Source organism: Phascolarctos cinereus, unplaced genomic scaffold (assembly GCF_003287225.1).
Source record: "Phascolarctos cinereus isolate Bilbo 61053 unplaced genomic scaffold, phaCin_HiC Scaffold_2;HRSCAF=192, whole genome shotgun sequence".
Lineage (NCBI taxonomy): Eukaryota > Metazoa > Chordata > Mammalia > Diprotodontia > Phascolarctidae > Phascolarctos > Phascolarctos cinereus.
The window spans coordinates 42,583,558-42,598,978 of record NW_027555625.1 but is presented as its reverse complement, the minus strand read 5'-3'; the positions used below and the strand labels follow the sequence as shown (position 1 = coordinate 42,598,978).

The following is a 15,421-nucleotide window of genomic DNA, read 5'->3' as shown; positions in this document are numbered from 1 at the left end:
CAAAACTCCTTGAGAAGGCTACCTGCCTTCCACTTCCTTTTCTCTAACTCACTTCCTACAGTTTGGCTTCCCACCTCATCATCTAACCAAAGCATCTCTCTCTAAAGTTACCAAAAATCTTGTCTCATACTTAAAAGCCCTCCAGTTCACTGTTTTGAGTCCCTTCTAAAGTTTAAGCTGTTTTCCCCCTCCTCTCCTTCTGTTTTCTGAGTAGATATTGTCAAATAACCTGCTACAATCCCTCCTCATAATAGCCTTATATTGGCCACTTAATTTCACACCCTTTGCTCAGTCCTCAATCTCCTTGACCTCCCACTTTCTTCCACTCTCTTCTCCTTGTGCTACTCCTCTTTTGTGTGTGTGACACTAATCTCTCTAGGTTCTCCTGTCTATCTGACCACTCCTCAGTTTCCTTTGCCGGATCTTTGGGCAGGTCATGCCCCTAAGCTTGAATGTCCCCCAGAGCTCTGTCCTGAGCCTTCTTCTTTTCTACATTGATATTATTTCTCTTGGTGATCTCATTAGCTTCCATGGATTATCTCTATGCTGATGATTCTCAGATCTACTGATCCACCCCTAACCTCCCTCCTAACTTCTAAACTCATATTTCCAAATGCTTATTGGACATCTCAAATACCTTTACAACAATTCCCCCTTCTCTCCTCTGACACTGCAAATACTCTGGTCCAGGCCTTCATCATCTTTTGCCTAGACTATTGCAATAGCCTGCTGGCAGGTCTCCCTGTCACAAATCTCTCTACATACTAGTCCATCCTTCATTCAGCTTCCTAAAGCTCATGTATGACCATATCATGCCTTCCCTACCCAATAAACTCCAATGGCTCCCTTTCACTTCCAGGTTCAGATTAAAATCCTCTGTTTGGCATTCAAAGCTCTTCATAATCTGGTCCCTTCCTACCTTTCCAGGCTTCTCCCCCTTCAAGTTCCAAATAAAATCCTACCTTTCACATGAAGCCTTTCCCAATTCCTCTTAATGCCAGTGCTCTCCCTCTGTTGATTATCTCCAATCAGTCCTATGTCTTGTTTGTACATAACTGTTCACATGTCATCTTCCCCACTAGACTGCGAGCTCCTTGAGAACAGGGATTGTCTTTTTGCCTTTCTTTGTACCCTTAGAGTTCAGCACAGTGCCTGGCACATAGTAGGTACTTAATACTACTTGACTATTACTTCCTGATACCCTCATCAAAGACAATTCTTTTCCGTCTTTTATTTATTGACCTCCCTAAAGTTTCATCCTTAAAAGTCCTCCAGTTATCTGCTTAGTCGAGTCCTCACAAAGTTTAAACTGTTTTTTCCCCTTCAATTCTTCTGTTTTCTGAAGAGATATTGTTAAATACTCTGCCAGCATCCCTCTCTGTAAGGTTCTGTAAATGTGTTTATATTGAGAAGTGATGTTTCCCTTGGCTGCTATATCTCTCTCTGCTTGGCTATTTAGTCAAATGTTTGCTGACTAAAGCAGTTTTTATGTTCTTTTGCTTTCCTAATTTTGATCATTGATTTATATCAGTTAAACTTCCGAAAGCAATCGCTGTAACTGGTGTCTATGTCCTGTCCTCTATCCATTTGCCATCTTTTTGTATTAATAGCTTATATAAGTAAGTTGGAGTCATTTTAATTATAAGCAGCTCTCTTCTCATTTTCATTCTTTCTCCCAATTTTGTATTAATTTTTATTTTTATTCTAACAAGTTGGTGGCCTGACTACACACAGAAAGGAATGACTTCAGTAATAAATCACTTACTACCTATCAAAATGTAATCACATTTATTTCTTTAAATGTTATTTAATGTTTACCATGAGAGCTCCCCATGTTCAGAGTCTCCTGATTCTACCGCTAAAGAGTATCATTCATGATGAGAAGTCCTTTATGGTCTATAAGCCTTTGGCCTATCTCTTCCTTATTCCTGAACCATGTTTACCTTATTTGAAACTCAATTTTATTTTCCCCCTCCCCAATCATTAAGAAGGCAAGAAAAATAAAACCCAGAGTCAGGAAGATTCTGGGAAGATGGCATAGTAGGTCAGAAAATTCCAAGCTCTCCAGATTTCCCCCACAAACAAGATAAAATTGTGCTTCAAGGGGAACATACAGCTGTAAAAATAAGCAAGAGTTGGGGCAGAACAGCGGTCCTTCTAGGACAACCGGAGAAGATAAAAAACATCTCAAGACTGAGGTTTGGTCCCTATGAAGAGTAAATACCTCCAGGCTAGCTCCTCTAAAACAGCAAGCAGTGAATCCTGGAGCTAGCTGCATTGGAAGGTAGCCTCAGTCCCAGACATAGGAACTTTCACCTCCTAGACAGTGTGGGGAGTAGGGAGTCTGAGACAGGGAAGATTGAGGGAACCTCTCATGATAAGGAATGCCAGACCCAGCTGTGCTGCCCAGGTACAGCCCTGGGCAAGAAGGAACCACCACACACCCAGTGAGTACCGAGTCAGTGGTCCAGGGACACAGCTGGCTGTGGGCACTTACAAGAGGGTACAGTTCTCGGTTTCAGTTCCAAGATAGAGGGGAGAACTGAAGGAGGATCTGAAGCCAGAGGTACAATTCCCCATACATCAGTACTAGAGGTGATTACAAAAAATAAGCTGCTACAAATTTTAAAAAATGAGCAGGCAAAGGAGAAAGAATCCAACCATAAGAAGTTACTATAGAAATAGAGAAGACCAGGGTTCATCTCCAAAGGATACTGAAGCAAAAAAAAAAGCCTCTCCTACACCAAAGAGTAATGTCAAATTGTCACCTGCCCAAAAAGAATTCATAGGAGAACTTTAAAAACTTTAAAAATCAAATTAATAGATTGAGGAAAAAAATTTTTTTAAATAAAAACAGTCCAAAAAAGGAAGAAGATTATGAAAAGAAAATCAACCACTCAGAAGAGGAGATCCAGAATCTTAAGGAAGAAAATGACTCCTTGAAAATTAGAATTGGGCAAGGGGAAGTCAGTGAAGTTATAAGAGACCAAGAAATAATAAAACAAAATATAAAGAATGAAAAAACAGAAGAGAATGTGAAACATCTCATAAAAAATAAAACAACTGGTCTGGAGAACAGGTCAAGAAAATATAAGAATAATCAGGCTACTCGAAAGCCATGATTTAAAAAAAAAGAATCTCAATACAATAATACAAGAAATAATTAAAGAAAATTATCCTGAAGTGTTAGAACAAGAGGGGAAAATAGAAATAGAAAAAAATTCCCCATAGTTGTGAACTGATCCAACCATTCTAGTGGGCAATTTGGCACTATGCCCAAAGGGCTATAAAACTGTGCATACCCTTTGATCCAGCAATACCACTACTAGGTCTATATCCCAAAAAGATAATTAAAAAGGGGAAAGGACCCACATATACAAAAATATTTATAGCAACTTTTTTTGTGGTGGCAAAGAACTGGAAATTAAGGGGATGCCCATCAATTGGGCTGAACAAGTTATGGTATATGAATGTAATGGAATACTATTGTGCTATAAGAAATGATAACCAGGTGGATTTCAGACAAACCTGGAAAGACTTACATGAACTGATGGTGAGTGAAGTGAGCAGAACCAGGAGAACACTGTACACAGTAACCACAACATTGTATGATGATCAACTTTGATAGACTTAGCTCTTGGCAATACAATGTTCTAAGACAATTTCAAAAGACTCATGATGGAAAATGTTATCCATCATCCAGAAAAAGAAGTATGGAGTCTGAATACAGATTTAAGCATACTATTTTTTTTTTGTTTTTGCTGTTTCTTTCTCATGGTTATTCTCTTTTATTCTAATTCTTCTTTCACAACATGACTAATGTGGAAATGTTTAATACGATTGTACATATATATCCTACATCAGATTGTTTGCGGTCTTGGGGAGAGAGGAGAAAAAATTTGGAATTCAAAATCTTATGAAAGTGAATGTTGAAAATTATCTTTACATATAATTGGAAAAAATGAAATACTACTAAGTGGGGAAAAAAGAAAAAATCCATCAATCACCACCTGAAAGAGATTCTATGAGGAAAACTTACAGGAATATCATAGTCAAATTTTGAAGCCCCCAGCTCAAGGATAAAATATTATGAGCAACAAGAAAAAAAAATTTTAATGTGGTAGTGCCACAATTAGAATCACATAAGACCTTGTAGTAGTGACACTAAAAAACTACAGGTCTTGCAACACTATATATCAAAGAGCAAAAGAACTGGGGTTGTGGCCAAAAATATCATACCCAGCAAAGTTAAGCATAAATCTGAATTAAAAAATGGACATTTAATGAATTGTCAGACTTTCAGGAGTATGTTGAAAAAAGAGTACCTGAACTTAATAGAAAATTTGACATATAAGATCCAAGAGAAATATAAGTACATATCAAAGACTAATTACAAGGGACTCAAAAAGGACAGCTGTTTACCTTTTATATGAAGAAATGTAAAACATACGTCTAAAGATTGTTATTAGTAATTGGGTAGCTCATAAGAAAGATTGCAGTAGACCTGAGTATATGATTTTAGAAAGTAAAACCATTTAAGAACAAGTAAAAAAATTAATTATTTTATACAAATGAGGTTGGAGAGGAAGAACTGAGACTGAGGGATTAGATGGGGGAGGAGGGCTGGTAGTTTTGGGAACCCTACTTTCATGGGGAATAGGTTTAAGAAGGAATAATACATACTTATCTAGAAGGGTATAAAAATCTTCTAAATTCGGAGAGAAATAAAAGGTTAAGGGGACAGGGAGGGAGGAGAGGATAAGGGAGGGATTTTTAGAGGGGAGGGTGAGGGAATAGGATAAGGGAAGGGGATAATATAAAGATATTTAGATTAACAAGAATAGGAGGATAAGTGAGGGATCCTCGGAGGGGGGCTAGGTTAAGTAATAGGAGGGCAAGGTAGGAGGAAGAAGTAAAGTAGAGGAGTCAGGAGAGATAGGGAATAAGAGATACACACAAACATAAAATAATGATCAGGAGTAGAATTTATTAGGAAAAAAAGCAGGGATAGTAATCATGATCTCAGACAAAGTTAAAGCTAAAATAGATCTAATCAAAACAGAAAAATAGGGAAACTACACTACATGTCAGCCATAATAATCAATATTGTTTTAGACTATTTAAAATAACTAGACAATATAAGGTTGGAATATCACTGTAGTGTAGGAAATGATGAGTTGCTAGACTCAGAAAAATATGAAAAGACTCACTTATGAAGGAAGAATTTATCCACCCTCAGAGAAAGAGAGGACAAATAAGTATAGCACAGCCTTACACAGATGTATATGAATGTATATGTCTATATATGAGTATGATAATAGATATCTAAGTATACATACGTGTATGTAAGTGTATGTATGTATGTGTATATGCATGTATATATTTTTGTGTGTATATATGTATGCTTGTGTATGTATATATGCATGGGTATGTATGTATATATAGGTATACACATATACACACATGTGTATGTGTACATGCATACATGCATACATATCTACATCTGCATTTAATTGTAGCTTTCTGGCTACAAAAGTAAAAAGTGCACAGCAGAGAGCAAAAGAAAACTCACGAGGAAGCAAAGAAAAGATGGATAGCTCTGAATACAACACGTAGTATTTATCATATAGGCTTTCTTGAAATGGAAATTTATTGTACATTTTGAATCCTCTCTTATATTCTGCTATGCATGTAGCAATGCTTTTTTTCTTTTCTTATTTTATTTAAATTTTAATATTTAAGTTTATAATGTTTCTTTTTCTTTTCTTGTTGTGTATTTAAGTTTAAAATAATTAATAAAAAATTGTACCATCATGCAAAACAAATTCCCATATTAGCCATGTCCAAAAAATAAATAAGTAAAACAAATGAAAGAAAGAGAAGAACATATGCTTCAGTCTTCGATTTGAGTCTCTCAGTTCTCTACCTAGAGGTGGGAAGCATGTTTCATCATGAGTCCTTTGGAATTGTGGTTGGTCATTGTGTTGATCAGAGTTGCTAAGTCTTCAAAGTTGGTATCTTTACAATATTGTTGTTAATATGTAAATGGTTTTCCTAGTTCTACTCACTTCACTTTGCATCAGTTGATACAAGTCTTCATAGGTTTTTCTGAAACCATTCTCTTCATCATTTCTTATAGCACAATAGTATTCTATCACATTCATATACCATTTGTTCAGCCATTTCCTAATCGATAGGCATCCCCTCAGTTTCTGATTCTTTGCTACTACAAAAAGAGCTGCCGTAAATATTTTTGTACATATGGGTCCTTTTGCTCTTTCTTTGATCTCTTTGGGGGTACAGACCAAGCAGAAGTATGGCTGGGTTAAGGGTATGCACAGTTTAATAATTCAGGTGGTATAGCTTTCCAAAATGGTTATACTAGTTTGTAGCTCCACCAACAGTGCATGGCTGTGCCTATTTTCCCACATCACCCCCCAAAGTTTGTTTTTTCCTTTTTTTGATTCACCTCTTAAGGACAACCTGTGAGTCACCTTTCCATTCTGAACTTCTATTCAGAACTTCCTTCTGTTTTCTGGTTTCATTTATAATGAGAATGTCAAGATTTGTGTTTCAGTTCTTCCAGTGGTATGTTCACAAAATGGCAGTCACTGAATAAGAGCTCACGTTTAGAGTTCCAGAAAAGTTAATGTTTGTGAGTCATCCTAAAACTATGATTCTCAGGACTCCTTGTCTCTTTTTTAAAAACTCTGTCACTGTCAACATAGAAGCAGAAATGTTGTAGTGGAGGTTGTTTTGAAGGTATAAGTTGGATTGGATGGTTCCCGATTTGACTTTCAACTCTAAAATTCTGTGATTCTGAGTCCCAGTAATTGTAGTAATCAGGCAAGGCCTTTCAGAGAAGCAGCTGAGCAGGGCCTTGAAGCAAGCTAGGATCTCTACAAAACAGAAGTGAGAAGGGAATATATTCCAGACATGGAGGTGGCAGGGTAGGGGATAAGAGCTGAGCTCCATTTTGTATTTTTCTTTGTTTATCTATTACAAAAGCCAAAGAATTCATCACCAAGTATCCAGTCTATGGTAAAGGGCCTCTCCGTAGTTGGCTAGGCTTGGCTCTTGGTACATTGTGGAGATGACATCTGAAGCCTTTCCAATATGGTAGAATCTACCAAACTTATACCCTAAGGTTAACTCCAAGCTACAATGAGGCATCAAAGTAGGAACTGATGGATTATGAATAATGCAGCAACCAATGGAGCTCATTCATCAGTATATTTGTCATGGAAGAACACTGCAAATGAACAATTAATTGAACAAAAAATGAAATGAATAGAAGGAGGAAAATAAAGATTGAATACTCTTGGGAAACTGTAAAATTATTTTAATGACCCTAAACTTTTTCCCTGAAACAAAGGCCTAGATTTTTTAAATCAATATTCTTCCAGCATTTTCATAAGGTAGTGAGTAATGGAATACTACATTCTTCAATGAACTTTAAATTTAGGATCACCCAAATGTTACTGAAGAGGCAGAGGTGGGCATGAGCAGGTTGCAACATATTACCAAAAAAAAAATTATAAAGTAGAAGCAGTGTAAAGAAAGTCATTAAGGAAACATATGAATGAAAAGAAAAATGAGCTGTCACATGTCCAGAGGTAGGCATACCCATCAGAAACCACATACTTCACTGGCATGCTCCTAATGCTAAGAAAAAGGAAGAATGGTTCCTAGAACATCAGATGGTCTATTTACAACTACCTGATAGGAAGACATGGACAAGGGTAACCCAGGATGGTCAGTCATGAATGGGCTGACATTTGCATTGTGAAAGGGTGTATTCATATAAATGAAATCCTATATCCATTTGAGCATACTTGTAATATTATCTACATTCCATTGTATTCTGAAATTTGATCACTCTACTCAGGTCTCCAATATACAATCATTAAATCTCCCATAGTACTATTAAAATCAATGAGCTTTGTTTAAGATCACTGTCCATCTAAATGACAAGCTTTATTTCCTATGATTTTTGCCATTGCTAGAATATAAACCAAGACATAATTCAACAATTTTGCGACCACCACCTATTCTTCAATCTTTCCTTCTAACGCAAACCTCCCAAACCTATTTTTTGTGTCAATGAGTCCTCCCCAATGTCTCCATTTCTCCCTCTTCTTCCAATCCTTTACTTCTGCTCTGGCCTCCCGTCTTTCTTCTCTCTCCCTTCACAGTCATGACCCCACGGTTGACTCACTCAACCACACACTAACAACTTATTCTATTGCCATTCACATTGTGTCAAACCAAAGCCTAGATTATCCCCATCATGTACTTTCTTCATTCCTACTTATACACTGCTGGGGGAGTGGAATTACAGAACCACATCAACTAGGTTTCCTACAAATTTCTGTTATCTTATCTCAACTGGTTCCTCAGTGCTGTTCAGCAACATTTTTATCCTTCATAGCTTGATTGTCTATCATAGCCTCCACAACAGCCATTACAAACTTTCTCCTTTCTCTTCAGACTTTCTATAACACCTCTTCTCCCTTCCTCAGGAGCAGACCTGCGCTCCTACTCTACTGAGAAAATAGAAACCGTGACAAGCTCCCTCTTTTTCCCAACTCCACACCTCAAAATTCCTCATCATCCTCCATTTTCTCTTCCTTTTCTCCAATCTCTGATGAAGTGGGCCTTCTCTTTGTCATCTCCAATCCTCCTCTCTATCCCATCTGTTCTCATCTCCTCTATGACTTTGCACCCTTGAGCAATCTCTCTTTTTCTCTCACCTGCAATCTTTCCTTATCTACTGACACCCCTTCCTCCACTTTCAAATGTGCCCAGCTCTCCTCCATTCTTAGAACACTTTACTTGGTCTTGCTATCCTCTCAGCCTAACACTTATGTCTCTTTTCCTTCTCAAGCCAAATTTCCATAAAGCATTACATACACTATTTTGCCTCCATTTCTTCACCTCCCACTCACTTGTCAGTCTGTTGCCAAAGAAATCTTAGCTACTGAATGCAATGAGTTTTCCTCAGCTCTCCTCTTTCTTCATCTCTATGTAGCATTTGACATTGATGACCAAAATATCTGCAGAGACTCTTTCTCCACCTCTGGCTTCTGTGATCCTGCTCTCTGAGCTCTCCTGGCTTTCTGACTACTCCTCTCCTATCTCCTTTGCTGACTCATCATCCTCTTTCTCTAAATTAAGTGTGGGCATCTCACAGGGCTGTCCTGGACCCTCTTCTGTTTCTATATTCACTCCCTTCATCATCTCATCTGTTCCATGGGTTCATTTATCATCTCTGTGTAGAAAATACTCTAAAAATCTATATGCTCAGCCCTCATTTCTTTCCTGGACTCCAGTACTGCATTTCCAATTCTCTAATTGAAATTTCCATTAGATGTCCTATAGGGCATCACAAATTCAACATGTAAAAACCTTGCGCTTTCTCCAACTTCCACATTTCTTTAAATAGCATCATGATCCTTCTGGTCACCCAAGTGTACAACCTTAGAGTCAACCTTAATTCCTTTCTTCTCTACTCCAATATTTTATTGATTGACAAGTCTTATCAATTCTACTTTCAGTATATTTCTCACATCCATCTTTTTTTCCAGTCACATGGTTTCTACCCTAGTTCAGGTCCTCATCAAAACTTTAACATCTGAAACAAATGCTCACCTGGTCTCTTCTTTGAAAAAAAAAATTATTTTATTTTTTCTCAATTACATGTGAACAAAAAATTTTTAACATTTAGTTTTTAAAATTTTAAGTTCAATATTCTTTCCCTCTCTCTCTCTCCCCTCACCCCTCCTTGAGAAGGCAATTTTACATAAATTATATCTGTGCAGTCATGTGAAATATTTCTGTATTAGCCATATTGCAAAAGAAAACACAGAGGAAAAAAATAATAAAGCTTTTAAAAAGTATGCTTCAATTTGCATTCATACCCTATCAGTTCTTTCTCTGGAGGTGGATAGCATTTTTCATCATAACTCCTGAATTGTCTTGAATCATTTTATTGCTGAGAATAGATAAATCATTCACAGTTGATAATCTTTACAATATTACCGTTACTGTGTACAACATTCTCCTGGTTCTGCTCACTTCATTTTGCATCAGTTCATATAAGTCTTTCCAGTTTTCCTGAAACCAACCCGCTTGTTGTTTCTTATATAGCACAATAGTGTTCCATCACAATCATATACCACAACTCATTCAGCCATTCTCCAACTGATGTGCATCCCTTCAATTTCAATTCTTTGCCACCACAAAAAAGAGCTGCTATAAATATTTATGTATTCCTTTTTCATTGACCTCTTTGGGATGCAGGCCTAGTAGTGGCAGTGCTGCATCAAAGGGTATGCACAATTTTATAGTCATTTGAGGATAGTTCTAAATTGCTCTCCAGAACTAGGTGGCGCCATAGTGCACAGAGCGCCAGGCCTGGAGCTAGGATGACTAATCTTCCCGAGTTCAAATCTGGCCTCAGACACACACTAGCTGAGTGACCTGAGCAAGTCATTTAACCCTGTTTGTCTCAGTTTCCTCATCTGTAAAATGAACTGGAGAAGGAAATGGCAAACCACTCTAGTATCTTTAACAAGAAAACTCTAAATGGCATCACAAACAGTCTAAAACAACTGAACAAGAATAACAACAATAGGAATGCTTTGATCTTCTCAAGCACACCTGTATTATCCTGAGATCTCCTATCATCAGAGAGCTCTACCTGTGTCATCATTATTGTTTGCACGCTCACTGCTTATTAATCCAGAGATAGACCCAAATGCTTCTCTCGACCACGTTGCATAGATTCTGCCCATCATTCTGGGCTGCTAAACATTTCAGAGTCCTGACTATCCTACAACCTGCTAGCCATCCCTCACAGCTACGGTGTCATATTGATAAGTTTGTCACCTTGATAACCACATCATTTGTGCCTTCACCCATATCACTGTAATAAATGTAGAGGTAGCTAGGCTAGACTCGGAGTCAGAAAGACCTGAATTCGAATCTGGCCTCAGACACTAGGTGTCTGAGTGACCCTAGGCAAGTCATTTAAACTCAGTTTGCCTCAGTTTCCTCACCTGTAAAATGGAGAGAATAACAGCATCTCCCTCCTACAGTTGTTGTAAAGATCAAGTGAGATAATAATGGTAAAGTGCTTCGCAAACCTTAAAGCATTTTATTCGAATGCTGGATTCAAAGAAGAGCTGGGTTCAAATCCCAGCTCTGGCACCTGCTAGCAGTGTGACCTTGGGTGAGTCACTTAATCAACATGCACACACCTCACCCTTCCCCGAACACGTTCATCACCTCTCTATCACTTTTTCCAAGGCAATCCCTCAACACACCCACACACCTTCATTCTAACTCCTTTTCCTTGTCACATGACAGGCACTTATTAAGTGCTGGAGACAAAAAGAGAAGTTTAAAAAAAAAGTCAAGGTGCTCACAATCTAAGGGGTCTTAGATGCATCTTGTTATTTACATATTGTCTCATAGATGCTACATATGTATACATACAAATACCTAGATACATACAGAGTAGATGGGAGGTAATGTCCAAAGGGAGGGAGGACACCAGCAGCTGGGAGGAGGAAACTGGGAAATGTCTCCTGCAGAAGGTGGGCCTGGGGCTAAGCCTTGGGTTTATCTTCTCTGTCTGTAAAATGTGGGGTGGCAGGAGATGGGAGGCCAGACTAAATGGCCTCTGGGGTCCTTTTCAGACCTAGACCTGTGGTCCTGCAATAAGACATCCATAATTTAGGATAAAATAAGATTTAGCACAAGAAGGAATCTCAGAGATCACCCCCTTCCTCTCCTTTTACAGGTCAGGGAACTATGGTCTTCAGTGGTTAAAAACGCTTACCTAACAGTATACAAGTAATATAGGGGCAGTTAGGTGGTGCAGTGGATAGAACTCCAGGCCCAAGTTCAATTCCAGCCTCAGATACTTCCTAGCTGTGTGACTCTGGACAAGTCACTTAACCTCTGTTTGCCTCAGTTTCCTCATCTATAAAATAGCACCAAGTCCCAGGGTTGTTGTGAGACTCGAATGAGTTAGTCATTGTAAAGCACTTGGCACATAATAAATAAGAAGAGAAGTCGCAGGGCAAGAATTCCACGCCAGGTGTAGACTATCTGGCTCAGGGCCTGCCCTCAGGGAGCCTGCAAACAAAACTAAGCTCTCTTCCAGCTCGGGCTTCTAGGACCCCAGGTCTGCATATGCCCACCACACATCCCCAAAACCAGGCTAAGCACACAAAGAGATGCTCAAGAATTTGGAGTAAAGAAGAGGGGTGGGGTTGGAAGTGAAGCCAGTGTTCACCCTCTGGCCGCCGAAGACAAGTTGAGAAGTCCAGGAGACCCGAGCCAGGCTCCCTCCCGGTCGGCTCTGGGTGCACAAGCCCATTTCTCGTCTCAGGAGCCCCCGCCCCGCTCCCCTAGACCCAGCCTCCCCGAGCCGGGAGCCCGGCCCCCCAACCCTCCCGCAGCCTGAACTCACAAGCAGCAACGGGCGTGAAGTTCTGGGGACCGGCTGGGGGGCCCAGGGCCGGGGAGGGGGCGCCGAGGCTCCCCAGTTCACTCCCCACCGCCCGGGATCGCCCCGCGTCCGCCTGGCCGCTCCGCTGCCTCGCCAGCAGTTTCCCCCCACCCAGCTGTTGCTTGGAGTTGCCGGAGCAACCGCGGACCGCGCCCACAGCCCAGCAAGCCGCGCAGTGATTGGCGGAGACGGTCGTCCGGGGCAACGGCGGGGAAGCTAAGCCCAAGGAGCCTGCCCTAGCAACCGCGAACTCGTGCAGGTGGCTGCCTGCGTTCCCCTCCCCGGCGCATCCCCCCACGCACGCCCCACCGCATGATGTATTTATATAGCTCTCTGTATAGAGACGCTTGGTGGTTCGAAAGCTGTGTCACCTCCAGCATGGATTTCTTCTCTATATACCTGAACAGGTCCCGAAATTCTTCCCAATTAAAGTTGAAACTGTGTGTATATGTAATCTTACGTGTACTCACCAAGCACATATAAATATATACATGTACATGACTATATGTACATATAAATATATAGAAACACATATACACATATGTGAAATGCATTCACATACACACAAACCTTCGCTGTATCCATTTCCCCATCTCCCAAACACATACCTTCTGTCATTCTCCCCGCCCCACATAGCCTCACTCCGTGTATCCTGTTTCCCACTCCACTCCTCACCTTTGCTTTATCCCTTTCCTCTCTCTCACCCTCCAAAACAAACACACCCTCACTGTCGTTGCCCTCCACCAATATATACACTGTCACTGTTGCTCCTTCCTCCTCTCATCCCCCAACACACACACACACACACACACACACACACACACACCCCTCTTCACTGCTGATCCTCCTCACCTCCATTCTCAAACATAAACGTGCGCTCACACCCTATTTTTCTCTTTCTCTCTCTCATCTTCAACATACATACACCCTGACTGGTTCCCCATACTCCAACACACACATACATAAGCACATACCCTTACTTTTCTCCTTTGCCCACTTCATTCACAATGTACACGCATACACATGCATATACATATATATCTACAGAGAGACAGACAAAGAGAAAGAAAGAGAGAGAGAGAGAGAGAGAGAGAGTTTCAAAATTTTCCACTCAAGAAAATGAAGTTGGGAAGAATTCCTGGACTTGACCACACAGGAGAAATTCATGCTGTAAGTGGCACAATTTTTAAATCACCAAGAGAATACATAACTATAGCTCCATAAATACCTAATGGTATAATTGCTCAGCCACTACTATACAATTCCAGTCTTCCAGCAGCAATCATCAGTTTCCTTCACGGCTAAGACCATTAGCTGACCACTTCTTTTCTGTTTAGTAAGGTGGATTTTAGTGTGTGTAAGGTGGAATTTTGTTACTCTCTCTTAGAGTCTTCTTTCCACAATCCATGGCCATAACAATCTCTAGTTTCCAGGTGTTAGATAATATTTCCCAGGCTCATGACTTGTAAACATCTCCACCATGCTTGCTCAGTGAGATATAGGGATGGAGCAATGTAAAATTGTGAGCTTAATGTTGGCAAGATGCCGTCTTTGTTTTGTTGCCCTATAAATTCATTTGTGTGCCCCCATTGAGGCTCAGGGGATGAGGAGTTGTACTCCTATTCCCACTTGACCCTGTGAGAAGTGTGATTAGAGAATGCCATTCCCTAATGGAAGTTGGTGCTCCCATTATCAGCAACCCGTTCGAGATTGGGGATTTGGGTAATGCATAGAGGAATGGGTGTACCTGCCTTGATCGACCCCCATCAAGACTTGGGAGGAATATGTTTGTCTCAACCAGCCCCCATTTATTTACCATTTTAACATTTTAGTGGATCTTGGATTAGGGAAAGGATAAACACTGTAGGAGTTGGTGCTCCCATTAACAGCAACCCTATTGAGAAGATTAGACTAGAATAAAGTAAGCTTATTTAATTAACCCCTCCAAAGCTGTTTTCCTGTCTGACTAGATCAAAAGTGAACCTGTGCTAGAACACCTGTCAGTGTTAGGAGTCCTCCTGTGTTCTCCTGCCCAACAAACAGTGTTACCTGTGTGTTTACCTGTGAAACAAGCAAGAATCTTTTCCTAGCCAACACAAACATCATAACATCATCAGCTTTAGAGCTGGTAGGGAATGTCACAGATCTCATAGTAGTTAGTCTCACGATGAATCAATCAACAAGATTTATTTATAACTTATTACAAGGCTATTATGTGCAAGGGTCTATGGGGGGAAAATATAAATCATAATACCTGCCCTCATTTAGCTTAGGTCCCTACCTAACACTAACATATGTGAAAGCATTGTAAACAATAATAATAACCCATTTCTGTAGCACTTTAAAGTTAGCAAAGGCACTTTCTTTACTGACAACCCTGTGAGAAAGGTAGTGCAAATACTATTCCCATTTTAAGAATGAGGAAATTAAGGCTCTGAGAGATTAAGAGTTTGCCTACAATAGTTTAGCTGTTTCAGTTGAGTCTGACTCTTTTGACCCCATTTGGGGTTTTCTTGGCAAAGATACTGGAGTGGTTTTGCCATTTCCTTCTCCAGCTCATTTGACAGATGAGGAAACTGAGGCAAACAGGGTTAAGTGACTTGCCCAGGGTCACACAGCTAGTAAGTGTTTGAGGATGGATTTGAATTCAGTGAGACAAGTATTCCTGACTCCAGGCCCAGCCCTGCACTGCCTAGCTGTCCCTTTGCATACAGTTAGAAACCTAGAAATGTTTGAGGTGGGATTGGAGGCCAGGTCTCCTTATTTCCAAGTCCAAAATGTTTTTGTCTATGCTACATTGCCTCTCAAGAGAGGATATAAATTGCCTGTGTTAATGAGGCCTTTGGAACATGCTCCTATTGTGGAGGTACTACTAGGGGGGCTCACCTGGGGATGCCCAGA

The 15,421-nt window shown here is 40.1% G+C and overlaps 1 protein-coding gene across 1 annotated transcript in view; it reads right to left on the bottom strand.

The window, feature by feature from the left end:
• HYDIN (HYDIN axonemal central pair apparatus protein) overlaps nucleotides 1-12,601 on the bottom strand; it is a 464,226-nt gene extending 451,625 nt beyond the window's left edge. The window contains 1 exon segment of the mRNA XM_078149348.1: nucleotides 12,482-12,601. The gene's annotated coding sequence lies outside the window, so the exon portion shown is untranslated.
• Between the last annotated feature and the right edge of the window lie 2,820 nt (nucleotides 12,602-15,421).